Source organism: Gymnogyps californianus, chromosome 3 (assembly GCF_018139145.2).
Source record: "Gymnogyps californianus isolate 813 chromosome 3, ASM1813914v2, whole genome shotgun sequence".
NCBI lineage: Eukaryota > Metazoa > Chordata > Aves > Accipitriformes > Cathartidae > Gymnogyps > Gymnogyps californianus.
In genome coordinates, this window is record NC_059473.1 from 38911090 (window position 1) to 38926299 (window position 15210).

The following is a 15210-nucleotide window of genomic DNA, read 5'->3' on the forward strand; positions in this document are numbered from 1 at the left end:
AGCAGCTTCCCAACCCTTGGCGAACAGAGCGATTCCTCCCAGCCATCGGTAGCTATCTAAAAGTGAAGCACCCTTCCCTGCAATTTGTTTAGGTTCCCTCTAATGTTAGAGGGAGACCCAGGCACCCCAGAAGGACATTCATGCTGACCCACCCAGGTGCCTCTCCTGCGATGGGACAAACAAGGTCTCCTGAAGTGCATACTCTTTCCTCCAGCAACAGAGGGAGCCCCGATGACTTCTTTAATTTATTGGCAGTGGTGCTGTAGGTGGGAGGGTGTAAGGTCCAGGGCACTGCTGGGCTGTACGCGAGGGAAATCTGACTTACGGATCAGTCATCACAGCGGAAGGAAAACAGTCTTTTGGGCACACTTAAACTAGATGATACTCATCTTTCACCCAGCTAAAGTTAGAGGAGATAAATCCTGTCATAATGACCAGTTTGTTTCTAGAAGCAATCATCTCCCCTGAAGGTACATCTCCATTCATTCTCAGCCTTGCTATCGACAGAACAATATTCATTTTGGGTTAACATGAAGGTTATTGCATTGTGAAGAAATGCATGTACTTGAGGAGAAAAAAACTGCTTATGTAGGCAACGTAAAATATTTGAAATCCCTTGTTTCCTCACTTCTAAGTGACTGCTTTTGTAGATTTTAAGTAGATGACATGGTGTCCCTAAATTATGAAATTAAAAGCCTGAATGGCATTAGTCAAGCTACTAATATTACTCAGTGCGTCCTAGTTTCAGCTGGGACAGATTTAATTTTCTTCCTTAAACCATGACACAGAGGTTCCCACCTCCCTGAAGCCAGACCTTACAGCGTTTGTCTTCTCTCTGCTGCTCAGTTAGGAACACAGGTATGCAAACTAAGTGTTAGAGCAAAGACAGGTCTTTTCAGCGCCACAGCTCACACCAAACCTGCTAACCACACTACTTCCCCAATTGCCATGCACAGCAGAGGGTTGACAGAGGATCAGATCCAGAAAGCACCTTCCTGTCCCAACTTGATTTAAGGACAGAAAAACTACATTTTAAATCAGCAAGAGGAAGATGTCTAGGCTTCAAACAATTGCCCGCAATGGAAAGGAAAAAAAAAAAATCAAAACTTTGTAATATATAACTTTGTAATGCATAAAATGCAGCTAGGAGCACCTCTGACAATCAGGCTGTAACATTTTTTACAGATGAAACCAAGATGCGACCAATACACAGTGTGCTGCTCAGGAAAGCAGTCTTCAAGGTCTCCTAAGGTCCCTTTTTCTGCTTGAACTGAAATGTGGACACCTCTCTCTCTCTCTCTCTGTTTTTTAATGGCTGCATGACTCTTTAGCAACTGCAGTTCCAACCACCATTTAATTTCCTCTTTCTCTGGGAAATTCTGGAGTGCCTCTCTTTATATTAAATTATTGTCGCTCTAGTGGAGAATAGAAGAGATGCTGTTATACTATTTTTGGTTCATTAAGTTTCTAATTACTCTGGTTTTGATATTGAAAAGCACTAATTAATTCTTTTAATGTGTAATATTAGTAATGTCCTACAATTGAATTAACACCACTTTAAAGGAAAAATAGAAAATATTTATTCCAAATGAAATATATAGTAGAATTAAAGGCTGAGAATATTTATAAACTATTTAAGAGTAAAAAATGTATAGAATTAATTGCTAGTATCTCATAACCAGGCATTCTGAATCCAGAAAACTAAATTAAGATTAGTCTTTTAAAAACCATGAAACAGACTAAATAAAAAAATTCTCAGTTGAAACAATTCACAGTGAAACCTCTCAAACAGCCCAAACTCCTGTCTGTTGTGTCTGAGGCTTTTTAATATTTGGCTTTAAAGGCACAGGATATGTTTTCCAAACAGATGCCTCCTATGTAATTACTGAAAGGCAGTATTTAAGTCTTGTTTTTAAACTTGTATTCTTGTAATTACATATTTTGATAAGTATAACCACATCTCTGAGCATCCTGTGTTTATAAACAATCCTGTGCTTGAACATAATTATTACACCACTGCAGCATTTTCTTTTTTGTTTCACCTTTACGTCCCTGATATATGCTTACAGTCTGAACTTCATTTTAACACAGGGCTTTCTTCATCTGAGGATTTGCTTAATTTTGGTACAGCTTACCGAAAATTTCAGACTGTGAGCACCAACTAAGAAGTGCTTGTAGAGGACACTACTGTATGCTCTTCACAATGATTTGAAAAAAATATTATCAAACATGCATCAATTTCCATTTTAGCTCTTTGAGGCAGATTCGCAGATACTCGAATGCAACACAAAGGCCAAAGTGGATGTTGACTGGTTACACTGGAGCGACAGCTGCACCGCAGCACCAGGGCGGCACAAAGCAGCAGATCGTGCTAGTGAGTCTCACCTGTAATTAGATATCGACTTATTGACTTGGAAGGAAGGTTGTGCTGCCCAGGACACCACCGGGGAACCTGAGCCCCACCTCCAGCTCTCTGTAATTCAAAAACTGCTTTTGGGCTCTTCCCCCAGCTCTCCCAGAGGAGAGGGTCTGCCTCAGTGGGGAAGGCAGCGGTGCTGGAGCCCTTCCCCGCACCCAGCACTGTGCTCCAGGCTTCCCAGTCCTCTGGGGAGCGGGTATCACCAGGGCTGCATCAGCACCTGGCACCCAGGCACCCGCAGCTGTACAGCAGCGGGCGGTGATCGGCAGAGTTAGTGCCTAGGTCTCAGGGGCCCCATTTCAGAGCTGCTGTGCTGCTGCAGCTGTGACTCCACTTGTTCCTTAACCAGCCCTAACAATTAGATTTGGCAATCATTACCTTAGCTAAATAAGAACATTAACTTTCAAATATAGCTTGTCCACTAGGTTTTCAACAATCTTAACTGCACAAAACCTGACGAACTCTTGCACACCAAGCAGCCTGATTTTTCCAGCTTAGCTGAACGTTTTCAATTTGCATACAATCTGCGTACTATTTCAGTTGCAGCATCTCCCGTCTTCACTGCTCCTTCCTTCCTTCCTTCTTCTCTATTTGCACAGGATCTTACGGCTTTCTTCCAGTGTTTTGACTTTGGACCACCCCACCCCCGCCCAGTCTCACATCCACTTATCTCTCTCCAATTCTTTGCTGGTGCCACAAACACAGAGCTCTCTTCCTTGGTTTTGTCCTCTTGCTCCTCTGCTTGCTCCTGTTCCACTTTCTCTCATCTCCTTAATTGCCTCACTCTCATTTTTTCTCTCTAATTGCTCACCCTTCTCTGGCTCTTTATAATTTCAATAAATGCATCTGTTAATCCTCTTATTGTTTACAAACAACCAACCTCCCCCCTGCCCCCAAAAACTACTCTTTATACATTTCTCTTTCTTTCAAACAACATTGTGATGGGTTGAGCCTGGCTGGACACCAGGTGCCCACCAAAGCTGCTCTATCACTCCCCTCCTCAGCTGATCAGGAGAGAGAAAATATAACAAAAGGCTCACGGGTCAAGACAAGGATAGGGAGAGATCATTCACCAATTACCATCACAGGTAAACCAGACTTGACTTGGGGAAATTAGTTTATTTTATTACCAATCAAATCAGAGTAGGATAATGAGAAATAAAAACTAAATCTTAAAACACCTTCCCCCCACCCCTCCCTTCTTCCTGGGCTCAACTTTACTCCTGAGTTCTCTACCTCCTCCCCTCCAGCGGTGCAGGGGTGCGGGGAATGGGGGTTGCGGTCAGTTCACCACATGTTGTCTCTGCCGCTCCTTCCTCCTCAGGGGGAGGACTCCTCACACTCTTCCCCTGCTCCAGCGTGGGGTCCCTCCCACAGGAGACAGTGCTCCATGAACTTTTCCAACACGAGTCCTTCCCACAGGCTGCAGTTCTTCACGAACTGCTCCAGCATGGGTCCCTTCCACTGGGTGCAGTCCTTCAGGAACAGACTGCTCCAGCGTGGGTCCCCCGTGGGGTCACAAGTCCTGCCAGCAAACCTGCTTCAGCGTGGGCTCCTCTCTCCACGGGTCCACAGGTCCTGCCAGGAGCCTGCTCCAGTGCGGGCTTCCCACGGGGTCACAGCCTCCTTTGGGTGCATCCACCTGCTCCAGCGTGGGGTCCTCCACGGGCTGCAGGTGGATATCTGCTCCACCATTAACCTCCATGGGCTGCAGGGGGACAGCCTGCCTCACCATGGTCTTCACCACGGGCTGCAGGGGAATCTCTGCTCCTGTGCCTGGAGCACCTCCTCCCCCTCCTTCTTCACTGACCTTGGTGTCTGCAGAGTTGTTCCTCTCACATATTCTCACTCCTCTCTCCGGCTGCAATTGCTGCTGTGCAGTAACTTTTCCCCCCTCTTAAATATGTTATCACAGAGGCACTACCACTGTCGCTGATGGGCTCAGCCTTGGCCAGCAGTGGGGTCCGACTTGGAGCCGGCTGGCCTTGGCTGTATCGGACATAGGGGAAGCTTCTAGCAGCTTCTCACAGAAGCCACCCCTGTAGCCCCCCGCTACCAAAACCTTGCCATGCAAACCCAATACAAACATGCACCTCAGTTCTCTTTGCTTTGTAAGCTCAGTGAAAGCCTGGAGTTCTCCTCCTGTGGCTCCTTCTCCCTGGCCTGGCCTCTGCCCCCGCATTCAGTCAGCATTGCTTTTGTGGGAGCCTTGAATGACCTCCTCTTAGGCAGCTCCAGCTCTCACCTACATCTCCATTTGCCTGTCAGGCACTTGCCACAAGTCAACTGAGCTTCTTTCCCTGAGAGGTTATTCCCTCTGTCTTTCACAGCTCTACCCTCCCCTTTCCCTTCCCTCACTCAACCAGCACGGCTTTTGGAGATTCCTCTTTATCTCACTCGTCAGACTCCAGCATGGGTGGTATAAAGCTCTGTCCTTGTCCTCTTTCTCTTCTGTGCCTTATCTCTGGGTAATCCCAACCGCAAACATTCAGCTGCTGAGCAACTTAAAGATCTAGTGCTGTATTCAGATCAGTCTCTCAAGGCGAGATCAACCTGACTAAAAATAAAAGGATACAGTGTAGGTGTCTCCACCTGCAACACCATCTAGACTCCCTTTACAGCTAATCCTATAGGAGGTATCTAAAGCAGGTCAGGTGAATGGCACCCAGGAAAAACCTGTTTCCCTCCCCTACCTAAAAAGGGAGCCCAGCTGAGTGGCTCTGATGCTGATGCCTGCACCATAGACACTTAAAACTGGGCAAGAATCGTAGACCTTCTTTCCAAACACAGCCTTGCCCGCCTCTCTGATGCCTGCTCAGATAAGCCTCGCTGTCAGTTCAAGCTCAAGCTCAAGCTCGGCTAAACCAGGCAACTTCATCATGCTGCTCCTCAGTTGCTGTTTAGGCCAATGTTCACATATGCCTACAACTGGGGGGACATCTTCGGTCCAGACCTCTCCCTGTGTCCTTATTCAGGCCATGTCTGAGCCTTGCAAGGTTTGTGCTATAAATAATTCCTGACACGAAGCCTTTCCGTCTCCATCCATACAGATAAGGCTCTCATCCAAGCTGTTGCCACTTTGAATCATGCTTACTGCCAAAGCACTTGTCCTGCCCTTAATAAATGCAGCCCTGTCCTGCACGTAATCACTCTAAATGCCTCGGCAAAGGATACGGCTCTAGCTGGTCCTCCGGTGCTGCCATGCCTATCTTTGCATTTCTCCCCTAGCTCCCTACTCTGTCACATCAGATGAGAGCCACTTGTCCTCACTTCCAAGACCTTCTGTAGTCCACCCCAGCTCTGCCCATCTCAGGCACAGCCTCTCACATGTAACAGAGTCAGCCCTGCCATCACCCATCAGCTGATGGTATCACCCGCTCGGTATGTTCTCGTACGCAGCCCCCCAGCTGTCACGCTGCCCGGCTTCTCTGGGAGGAGCTGCCTGCACACAGCTGCAAAACTAACGCACCTTCAAAATTCCCCTTTTCCTTGCAAGAAACACTTGACAAGGGTTAGGCTTCCTTTTGTTCAGGCAAATACTGTCTCACCGATGCCTCGTGACTGCGTGCACAACCTCCCCCGTTAGGTCGGGAGCCGGCCTGTCCCATGCGACTTCATTGCCTGGCACGGTGGGCTCCTTGTCCATGACCGGCACTGTTATATGCTACAAATTAATAGATCTAAAATGGCAACAGCAGCCACTGAGTCACGATCAGCATTTGCGTAATAATGTAAAGAATGGTAGACTTAACCTTAAGAGGCACAGCTGTAATTTAGAGATAATGTATGCTGTTAACAGTGCTGGGAGAAATTGAATGTATTTGTCACTCCTTTGATGATCCTGCCACTTCTTTGAAGCATTGCAGATTTGTTTATTAATATCTGAAAATGTCTGTTTTAAAGTCAAAGAGTGTTTTGACCATGTTAAAATACATATACTCAAAGGGGTATCATTAGACTTGCCCTTCTCACTTCGTACTTACTTTCTCTCCTTTCAGTGACTAATGGTGTAACCTTAATTTTATGTTAACTGTGTTGGTTTTTTACATATGCTTTCTTATTAAAAATATGAGGAAAACTGCAGCTAAATAGCCTACCCCTTTAAAATCCAGAGGGACAGGAGGAGCGGGGCAAGCAGTTATCAGACAAGTTTGGGATATTGGCAGGGGCTTCCTCTCCTGGGAAAGAGGAGGCGAAGAAAGAGCTGAGTGTCTGCTAGTCATCTTTGAATCATGCACCTTAGATGGTTTGCATAGACTATATTCTAGAGTGTTCAGTGGAAATGTTTTATATTGAGGGTTTTTTCTTCTGAATTTTGTGTTGAATAAATTTGTGTCCTTAAAGAAACTCTGAGCCTAACTGGGAGTCCTTGCTGTGATGGGAAACAGATTAGTCCTTGCTTACAAGAAGCTATTTTTCTGAAAGAGTATACGGGCATCTCAAGTAGGATCATTTAGTGTTATTACCTGGTTCGGGTTTTTTTCAGTAAACCTTTTTGAGCATGTACTACTGTGTTGTGGGTTTAAACAGTCATCTCAAAATTTAGCTGCTTTGCTCCAAAATCAATTAAACTCATTATGGATGTGCTGAAGAGGTCTGTAATGCAAGAACTGGCTTGTATTCTGATTTTCACTCTTACTGTTTGTAGGGTATTATAGGACATACATGTGGGAGTGTGAGAGAAAAGACAGGTATTAAACTGCTGGAGTGACACTTAATAGCTCTGGTATTTTCTGGACAATTTGTAAATTGTAATGAAAATTATCTTGAATGTGATGTGCCATGAATCTTTTTGTGAAGGATACTATGTGGGTTGGAGAAAAAATAGCATGAAAGTGAAAATTCTGTTGAAATGCCAAAGACCAAAATTATCTCCTTTTGTTTTTAAAGTTGAAAACAGAAGACTTAGTTCCTTAGTTTAAACTGAGGGATGAAAAGAAATTATGCTGCAGGCACTACTGTAAGTTCAGTGAGCTTTACTTGTGACAACAGCAAAACACTCATGTAAAAGAAATTAGGTGGCTGCCATTTAAGTGTGTTAGTGACTGCAGTATGTTCTGTTGAAGATGGGATGGCTAATGGATTTCTTTTATTTAAGGTAAGTATAAAAGAAATTGAGCTCTTTTGGTAGCTGAAATAAAAGGAGTACCATAATCTGAACAGGCATGTGCAGATTGATTAAAAACTGTCTTCTGCATGTTGATGGAGATTTGAACACACATGATAAAAAAGAACAAAATGCCTAGTTCTCGGCTACCTGGAGAAAAAGATGGGATCCTATTGGCAAATGTTAGGTGGAAAGGGGGTTGGAAATATCTTCTGTCATCTAATTCTTGCTCAGTACAAGAAAGTGGGGCTTTGCTCATTCTTTGTACATAAACAGTGTTGCACAAGAGATACATCAGTCTGTTATCACCGTCTCATCCTAACTGAAACAATATCCAGAACATCAAAAGTCATGAACTAGGATTCAACGAACAGTAATTCACAAGTACAGTGATACTTCTCTCTCCTAATGTTGCTGATGTTCTACCTCCAAGAGGCGAAACCCAAAAGGGTAAGTATCTTGCCAAAGAGATGGTGACACGTACCTTGTGTTGTAAAGTAAATGGAAAGAAGGTCACAACTCAGCTTGGCAAATTGACACAAAGAACTATCATCATGACAGTTGTAAAGAACAGTTTTGTACAGGTGAGTGCCACCAGCTGCCCTCTCTTCAGTGGTGAATGCGTGCGATAATCATGGTTTCTATTTGTAAAGAATTGCTTATTTATGCTGCCATATGGGTATTTTTTTAGTCTAAAATTTTATCTAACGTCTAGAGCTGAACTATTTTAAGTATTTTTAATTGCCAGTATTATTTCATTAAAGTCTAGCTACGTTTCTGCTTCCTTGCTGTTTAGACTTTTGCAGTCAAGTAGGAACAAGTGCAATACACTAGAGACCAGGAATCAAGCATGCCTGGAAACCTGTTTATTTACAAACATACAAAGTCCTCTTCTCATTGGCACTTAGCATGTTTTACGAGCAAATACTCCTGGCGTAAACCCCATTCGGACTGCTGAAGGATGCTAATATAGAACCATCGCCTTTACAGACACCTCACACACTGGTACCAGGCTTAAGCTTCACCGAAATACAGTTGCATCTTCTCCTGAGTTTTCACTGACACTGCCAAGATTGTAGCTGTTGCTGAAACAGCTGTGCTGGCAAGAGTCTGTAATGAGGTGTAAAAAACCACAAACCAAGCCTGCAAACTTCTAGTGAGGAGTTCAATTTCCAGGCTAAGCTTGCCCGGAACAGAGCCCAGCGGCGAGGGATGCCGCCCCTGCCAGCAGGGCCTCGCGCCTTGGGGAGGGCCGAGCTCCCTCTCCTGCGATGAGAGGGACACGCGTAGGCAGGGCTGGCCCCAACGGGCCATCTCCCCGCCATGGCGGGTTCCCTCTTGGTGGGACGGCAGGACAGGGGGCCAGGCCCGGCCCCACTGGGTGAGGTGCTGTGGGCCAAGAGTGGGCTCTGCAGGGCGTGTGGTTTTGCCGTGGGTGGGAGTGCTCCCTGTGGGCTCTGGGATCGCCCCCCTTCCAGACGCCCCGGCGGCTGAGGTGGCCGCTGGGACCCGAGGAGGCAAAATGGTGCCTCCCTTGCACCCCGCTAAAAAGACGGGCGCTGCAGTAGGCCAGGAACTACAGTTCCCGGCGTGCCCCGCCGGAAGCCGGCCCGCACCGGAAGGAGCCGGGGCGGGGAGCGGAAGCGGCTGGCGGCACGGCACGCCGGGACACGTAGTCCGGGGGCGGCCACCGCCCAGGGCCGTGTCCCGCGAATTTGAAAATTCCCGCGGTGGCGGCGGCAGCTCTCGCGAGAACTCCGCCCCCCGCCCCGCCCCCCGCGCGGCGGGTGAGCGAGCGAGGTGGGTGCCGCGCGCGGGGGGAGGGGAACGGCACGGAGCGGGACCGGACGGGGAGCGCGCGGTAGAGCAGGAAGGAAGCGCGGAACGGGGCGCACTCGATTGCGCAGGAACGGAGTGTGGCGCGGCCGGGCAGGTCCGGGGCAGGCGGAGGCCGCTGTAGCCGCTGCGGGAGATGCCGCCGCCCTCATCGGCACGTACGGGTGAAAAACGGGCTGGGTTGGGGGGCTGGGCGGGCAGGACGGAGCGGCGCGGAGAGAAGGCGGCGGCGGAGGTGGTGGCGGTGGCGATGGCGACGCCCGCCCGCCTTCCTTCCTTCTCCAGTACCAGCAGGTAGCGGGTGCTCCTGAGGCGGCTAGGCCGGCACCGCCGCCGCTGGCGCAGCGCGGGCCCGGCGGGGGCCCTGGGCGGGCCCGGCCGCCGTCGCCCGGCCCCTTATGTAAGTGACCCCCTGGGCTGCGGCGCCGTGCCCCGCTACACGTGGCCCGGCCGCGGCGGGGGAGGCCGGGGCGGCCGGCGGCGCGGCCGGGGCAGCGCACATGGGAGGCGGCGGCGGCGGCGTGCGAGGCTCCGCAGCCAGGAGCCGGCCGTCAGAGGCTGGGGGGCGTGGGAGGTGCGGCGGCTGCCGCCAGGAGCTTTCTCTCCTGCCCGGCCACCCGCCGCCTGGCCGGCGCACGTCCCCGCCTCTCGCTCCTTCGGTCACTTTTTAGAGGGTTTTTCTTTTCTTTCTTTGAATTTTCTTTCCACCCCCTCTCCCCCCTCGGTGTCATTTTCCAGGAGGAGGCGGGAAATTCGCTATCTGCGTAGAGCGGCCATCGCGGGAAGAGGGCTGGGTTTAATGGGGAGAGCACAGCTTTACAGGAATGCGTTGCGTTTTGCGGGGGTCTCTTGATTTTTGCCTGAAGCATGCATCACGCAGCAAAGTGGCCGACTTAAACAAAAGGGCTTGATTTCTTCCTGACTCCAGGTCTGGAGCTTCTGCCAATAGAAGGAAGCGTGGTGTCAGTCTTTCAGGTCTAAGAATTGATCATGTTTGGTAAAAACTGCCTTCCTGACCATGTTTGGTAAAATTATGGGAAATGTAGGAACTTAATTCTGTCGGGAATGCCAAACGGTGTCTGGGGTGTATGGCTAAACGTGGTAGTTCCAGTGCCTTCTTAGGCCCATCAGTCTGGATGAGCGTCTCAGTCTTGGCTGAGAGCCGTCCCATGCGTTTGGGCACACAGTACTGTCTCCTGTTCTGCTGAGGACAGCTCCTCATGCCCTTACTGCATCAACTCGTTTTCCTGCATTGATCTGCCTGGCATTTGCTTTTGTAAGACAGTGAAATGAACTTAATCAGGCTTCTGTTAATTTTGCGTCTTCTGCCTAGCAAGCTGTCGGCTATAGTTTCAGAGAACTAATGGTGACAAGCCTTTGCTGGTGTGGTATTGTTGGACTTGTGTGGTGGAGAGAATACTTAACTTGGTAGGAGAGAGTCACCAAGAACCTGAGCCTGTTCAAGTGCAAGGTAAGCCACAGGAATACAGGAGTAGAACAAAGGAGCAGATGGAGAGATGGGAGGCGGCAGCAAGGCCTCTCTTGTGGTGGCACTGAAGTCAACACGCTTTGTGAAATCATATCTGCAGCTGTGGCTGACCGTATTTTTTGCTTTTTCTTCAGTAAGCCCATAACATTGTTGGCCGTTGAAACTGATTTTCAGGTATGACTGTCAGTCGAAACTGCCATCCCAGAACTCGGGCTTGCCTGTATGTGATTCTGCTTGAACATGTGATTTCTCAATATTTTTCTTTTTTTCTTTTTTTTTTTTCCTGGAGCTTTTTATTCCAAAAATCTATCATCGGTCTATGACTTGGGGCATGTTCCTTTCTTTGGAAATAGTTCATGAGGTTTGGAAGTCGTAAGTACGCAGGGTGAAGAGGAATGGTAATTTTGGCCACTTGTACACAGAGCACTTTGGTCTAGCATAGGGCTGGGAGGTTGGATTCTGGTTTACTCCTGAACATGGGGTATCTATATATATACTGTTCATAATTAATTGTGGATTTTATCTTGCTAGTTCTGTATTGCCAAGCCAGATGCCTAGAAAAAAAAATGTTTAAAATGCCTGTTGGCTTACTGGAGGAAACCTGGGCATGGTGGATGCTCTGGCATTTTCATATGCTTTTATACACAGTTAGTAACTGCAGCGTGATTACATGTAAAGTTACATGAATGGTCCAGGTGTTGGAGTGCTACTTATCTGATGGTTCTCAGTGGTGGTATTGGACCGATAAGCACATTTGATGTGTGCTGTAGACAGGACTACACCGTGTCAAGGTGTAAGCTTTCCACCAGAGAAGAATTCTTTCTGCTTTGGTGGGGAGTTTGGGGTGGTGAGTGGTTTGTTTTTAAACTCAGATCTCCCCAGTAGAGTATCCTAAAATTTGATTTCCACTTTGGCCACACAAAGTTCTGCGCTCTTGGCCTGTGCAGGTAGGCAGTGGCAAAGGCAGGGTGACTCGGGGTGACTCATGGAGAGGATGCACTTGAGAAGTTTACTTGAATGCTGTTACGCTGTTACCTGCCCTACTGGAAGATACTTGTTCACCCTTTTTCTTAAAACTCTCTTGCTCTTACTATGACACATTGTACTGAGGATCATGAAGAACTCACCACGCAGACTTGTTTTTCAGACATCTCCGTGCTTATTTACAAAAAAGATTTATTTTTTGATTCGCTCCATCATATACGCTCTTTTTGGAATTTTGTGCCGTTTTCTACAATTCCTTAATATATGTTGTCATAGTCAGTGTTCTCCCTTAAAGGAGGATTGACCAACTGAATATTTTAAAATAGGCTGCTTGCGGGGGGAGGGGGTTGATTGTTCAATGTTTTCATTACTGATGCAGATGATGGGGCAGAGCGTACCCTCAGCAAGCTGGCTGATGCTACGAAACTGGGAAGAGCGGTGATACACCAGTGGGTCATGCTGCCATCCAGAGGGACTTTGACAGGCTGGAGACATGGGCTGACAGGAAGCTCATGCAGTTCAAGAAGGGGAAGTGCAAAGTCCTGCACCCAGGGAGGAACAACCTCACGCACCGAGATACGCTGGGGACTGCCCAGCTGGAAAGCAGCTTGGCAGAAAAGACCCCGGGCGTCCTGGTGGACACCAAGTTGACCGTGAGCCAGCAATGTGCCCTTGCGGCAAAGGCGGCTGGCGGTAACCTGGGCTGCGTGAGGAGGAGCGTTGGCGGCAGGTGGAGGGAGGGGATCCTTCCTCTGATCAGCGCTGGTGAGGCCACGCCTCAAGTGCTGGGTCCAGGTCTGGGCTCCTCAGTCTCACAACAGAGATAAGGAGCTACTGGAGAGAGTGCAGCGAAGGACCACAAAGGCGTCTGGAGGAGATAGGAGCACCTCTTCTGTGAGGAAAGGCTGGGAGAGCTGGGACTGTTCAGCCCGGAGAGGAGAAGGCTCGCGGCGGCTCTCATCAATGCATATAAATCCCTGGAAGGAAGGCCTTTCTCTTCTTGGACTGTGACTATAAGAGAGGCTTCAAATTGGCTCTGCTATGTTCCACTGCTTGGTGTTGCGTGATCTGCCTTGTGTTTTATACATTCTTTTTCAATTTTTTCCATTGCTAACTCTTGGTGGAATGAGCACAAAAAAAAAATTGCTCTCTCTTAGAACCAGCAACTTACTTCCACGAAAACAGTAAATTAGACTGCAAAATGGTGGCCATGTGCAAAGTAAACAATGAAGAGGTGATTTTTGGGTTGGTTTGTTTTGGGTGGTTTTTTTTTGACTAGTCAGAATACTGGAAGTCAGGTAAGAGCCTGCAGAGAACACCTCTGAGAGAAGACACAGGGACTCTGAAGAGAGATTGCATGTCTGAGGTCCTCTTTCTTCCCTTTATCTTCTTGTCTTACCTGTCCTCTAAAAATGATGGTGACAACTGGTGACAGAAAAACCCCCAAAGTAATAAGAACACATTACATCCTGTTACGTGAGAAGCTTTGTGGGTGCGTTTTCTGATTTTTTTTTTTTTTTTTTTTTTTTAAATTATTGGCATAGTCTACTTTTGGTATCTCTTTTATCTCCTGCTCCCATCTGTTCTGTTTATCTCCTTCTGCCTGTGCTCTGCCGAGTAGTCCCTTTCTTTGTTCATTACACGGTATATCCCCATTGCTTTATCCTATCCTGGACTTGTCTTCAATATGATTTTTCTGCTTGGTTGCCTTCTTTTTCTGCTCTTTCAGCTATATCAGCTGGTTGTCTTGCTCTTCCTCTTCTGAAGTTTCTCCTCAGGATAATAGTCTCTCGTCATTCTTCCTTTCTTAGTCAGCAGCACAGTGTTGCTGAAGGCACCTATCAAAACAGGCGGACATTGAAGGCATTTCAGAGGTGCTATTCACCAACCCAATATGTCTGTATTAGTATTTGGTATGATGGGTTACTCGTAAATCATAGTCATTACGTCATTACAATGAAACTAAGGCAGAATGCTGGTCAAATTGTGGGGCTGTTTACTCTCTGGAGCCCCTGGGTGCAGTGCAAAAGGTCATCCTGCTGTCACTTTCAAATGGTGACACGTACCAAAAAGCAAACCCAACAAAACTACTGCAAGTAAGTTGTCCCACTTGGAACTTGATCTGTGCCAGTTGTGAATGCTGGCAGAGTGCTCGGGCTGGCGGGCTGCAGCAGCGTCCTGCCATACTGGCTTTGCCGTCGGCACCTTTTTTTTTCCAAATGTTGACTTGTGCTTAGTGCGGGAGCCTGACTTAGGCTTCCTGTGTTTCACGCGCTCGTTGTTTTCATGCTGGCAGAAGATACTGGAACATATTCTCAAACAGAGTGCTTGTGACTTGAAATACAGGCGATTCCAATGCCCAGCCTTTAGAGCATAATCTCTCTCCGCAGAAGTACGATTCAGAGAAATTGCATTTATTTAGAAACACTCCCCTTTAATAACTTTGTGTTGCTCCCAGCGTCTAGTCTTCAAAACTAGCTGCAACCTCCTAGGCTGTAAGGAGAATAGGTTATTAGTGCACGCTGGAAGAAAGCATCATAAAACTTCATTTGCAGGAGAACATGTATGGTACAGTTAATGCACTAGGCTTTGTGCGCACGTTCAAGTGGCTGGCTGTACTGGTTTGTAGCATAGGGTAAGGGTTCTGTTTGATGCCTGAGTTGGTCAGCACGTGTAACACCCAGGAACAGTGAACTACGTATAATAGCCTCCTTTTGAGACTTCATGAAGAAAGCAGTGCTATATGAACAAGATAATTCAATCTGTCTTGTCTTCCGGAGGCTTCTTCAATAACTCGTAGAACTCGCAAAGCATAGTGACTTCAAGTAGTTTGTATTGCCATCTGCATGGAGTATCTCTTATTCAGCCACCTATTTAATCGTGTAAGTCACTTCAGCTTTTAAGTCTTCCCACAAAAAAATCTGGCTCGACAGACTGAGAAGTGAACTCTTTATGGAGCGCCTACAGAAGTGTGCGAACTGTCTGAAAGGCTTAGAAAGTTTTGTGAAATACTGCAGAGATGTGACAAGGACAGGCAATAGGAAGGAAAGGGCTGGAATAGGGAATGTGAGGATTTAAGTCTAGAAAAAAAAAAATCAGTGTTTTGAAGTGTTGTGTTATGTTCACATCATAAGTGTATGGAAAACTACTGTCTAAGTGATGAGGTATGAAAGTCTGTATTGCTTGTAATGTGAAAATATCAGCAGTACATTTTCTGGAAGAATTTGAGAATGGAGGTAGTTAAGAACTTAGTATTCCTTAATGTTCATAATAAACATGCAAAAAGTGAACAAGACACAAATGATGCGTGAAATCTACTAGAAGACAATTGACAATAAATAATAAAGTATAAAATCAAGGGAAAGGATAAATGGA

At 47.2% G+C, this 15210-nt stretch overlaps 1 protein-coding gene across 2 annotated transcripts in view; it reads left to right on the forward strand.

Moving 5' to 3' along the window:
- The first annotated feature begins 9271 nt into the window (after positions 1 to 9271).
- The window catches only part of LOC127015208 (protein ELYS-like), a 49108-nt gene continuing 43169 nt past the window's right edge, over positions 9272 to 15210 (forward strand). For both annotated transcript variants that reach the window (XM_050894997.1, XM_050894998.1), the window contains exon 1: positions 9272 to 9326. The gene's annotated coding sequence lies outside the window, so the exon portion shown is untranslated. The remainder of the gene's footprint in view (positions 9327 to 15210) is intronic.